Genomic DNA, 2,801 nt, shown 5'->3' with positions numbered 1-2,801 from the left:
TTATATTTATCTCCACAATCACACACACTGCACACACCAAACTTCACACACACACACACACACACACACCCCATAATGGATCTTTTCATCAAAGTTTTAGCTGTTATAAATTCTTCTCCCCACATTTCCACACTCTGCAAATTTTCATTCATAAGCAGCTATTACTTTTCATAATGGGAGTAAGTACCTTCTCCCAATAGCATAATGAACACTGCTGAAAAATTATGGCAGCTAATGTTTATTGATTACCTTTTTATGCAACACAGTATACTACACTCTTCATATACATTAACACATTTAAGATAAAAAACAACTCTAAAAGGTAACTATGATCAGCCTCTTTACGGAGGTAATTGCCAGTGTTCACATAATTATAAATGTCAGAGTTAGTCAATCTGAACTGAACTTTTCCCACCATTCTACACAAAGTCCAATAGTTGATAGTTTACTAACCCTTCATTCACCTTCCCCTTACAATATTCTGTGGCATTTTCCTCATCTGATATTTAACTACTTCATTCATTTATTCAACATTCATTCATTTATTCAACACATTTATTTAGTATCTACTATATTCCAGGTACTGCTCTATATACAGGATATACAGGGGTGAAAAGGAATGACAAAGTCCAAGCTTATATTTTAGTGGGGGAGGCAGACAATAAACAAAAATTTCAGATAGTGATCAGTTCTGTGAAGAAAATAGAATAATGTGATAGTGATTAGGGGGTAGCAGAAACATTTGGGCTGAGATTTGAGTGCTAAATCAGCTATGCAAACTACTGGAAGGGGTTCCAGGCTGGGGACGCTATAAATATCAAAGTCCTGAAAGGGAAATGAGCCTTGGCATATTCAGTGAAGAGAAAGAAGGCTGCTCTGCCTGCAGTACAGTGAGCAAAGAACACAGAGAGTGAACCATGCAGGGTCAGGTCAGCCAGAGCAAGGAACTTAGATTTCATCTTGATGCAGTGGGAAGACATTGGAAGCTTTTAAGGGAGTGTCACAGAACAATTTACCTCTAAAAGAAAAAAAAATAACGTAGGACCTATATAAAGCAAAGACTGTTGGGGTAGGGGGTGAGGGAGTACAGGTGGGAAATGACAAGAGTGGAAGTGGGAAGATATTCGTTTTTATTAAGAAACCCAGGGAGGAGATGAAGGAGCTTGAACTAGAGGGGTAGCAATAAAAATGGAGAGAAATGTTGAGCTTCCAGACATATTTTGAGGGTAGAGCAAATAAACTGAATGTCTATTTCTTTGTTAAGTATTTATTGCATGCTATAATGTACAGGCACTGTTCTAGGTGCTGGGGATTCAGAACTGAATAAGACAAATAGGGTCCCTGACCTCAAGGAGCTTATATAGTACATATTCCAATGGGAGAAATAGACATTTAATAGATAAATAAAAATACCCCATAATGTCAGATAATAAATGCTATGATGAAAAATAAAGGAGTGTGGCAGAGGTGGGGTAATATATTAGGTAAGTCAGGAAAAAGACTTTGCATAGGAGGTGACACTTAAGCAAAGACTTAAAAGTGAAGCACAGGCCACACAAATACTTTGGTAAGTACTCCTGGCAGAGGGAAGAGCAAACGAAACGATCACCTCAACGATCTTGAGGTGAGAATGTACCTATGTTGTGAGCAGAAGAGCAAAGCCAAGGTGGCTAGAGTGGGATGAGCAAGTAAAAGTGGCAGATGAGGCCAAAGAGAACATATCCCATAAAGCCACGTAGGTCGTAGAGAATATTTTGAATTTTATTTGAAGTGTGACAAAAAGCTATGAGAGTTGAGAGCAGGAAGGGATACTTGATTCACATTTTAGAAGGACCAGTCTGACTGCATTTCTGAACTACTGAAGGACAAGCAATATGAAAAGAGAGATAACGATGGCTTTGATTAGAATGGTACTATTAGAGGTATTACATTTGCTGAATTAAATAGGAGTTGCTGAATTGAATACAAAATATGAAAACCGTGTCAAGGATGATTTCTAGAGTTTTGGCTTAAGAAAACTAGGGAGTGAATATAATGTTTACTGAGATGGGGGAAGCTAGGGAGGAATAGGTTGGAGGACAGGGATCAAAAGTTGTTTTTGTTCATGAGATGACTATTAGTCAAGGGGAAATTTCAGGTAGGCTGTGGCTATAGAAGTCTGGAGCTCAGGGGATAGGTCAGAGACAACTTTGTTTTTGAGTTACTAATGGCTGGCTGACAATTCTCAGGAACAAAATTTCTTTCATATTTGAGAAAGTACTGGCTCAATTCTTAGGAGCCACCTATAAGTTCAATCGTATTCCTCCTATGGGTATACTGCAGTAATACCATTTACCAGGATATACTATATATGATAAACTCTATAAAATTTCATGTCCTTGGCTTCCTTTTTTTTTTTTTTTTTTTTGCCACATCACACGGCATGTGGGATCCTAGTTCCCTGACCAGGGATCAAACCCGTGTCCCCTGCAGTGGAAGTGTGGAGTCCTAACAACTGGACCACCAGGGAATTCCCTGTTCTTGGCTTCAGACTAAGATAATTGATTAAGTTTTATAAATTACCAAGAAAAGAGAATACTGGGTCCCAATCTAACATTCAAAAATTAATATAAATTTCATTGAAAGAACAAGGTCTTACTAAAACTAATAGGTAAAAAAAAGCCAGGAATCAGATCTATGTCCATTATAGCTTCCTTACATCCCCTGCGCCTTCTTTCATGCCTTATCACCTAGAAGCTTAGTCACCAATAAGTTCACAGAGTTAGCTATTCATTTTCAAAATAGAATTTATTTCTGTAATA

The sequence above is a fragment of the Lagenorhynchus albirostris genome, chromosome 9 (assembly GCF_949774975.1).
Source record: "Lagenorhynchus albirostris chromosome 9, mLagAlb1.1, whole genome shotgun sequence".
Taxonomy (NCBI): Eukaryota; Metazoa; Chordata; class Mammalia; order Artiodactyla; family Delphinidae; genus Lagenorhynchus; species Lagenorhynchus albirostris.
The sequence above is the reverse complement of the archived record's forward strand: the minus strand, read 5'-3'. Positions refer to the sequence as shown.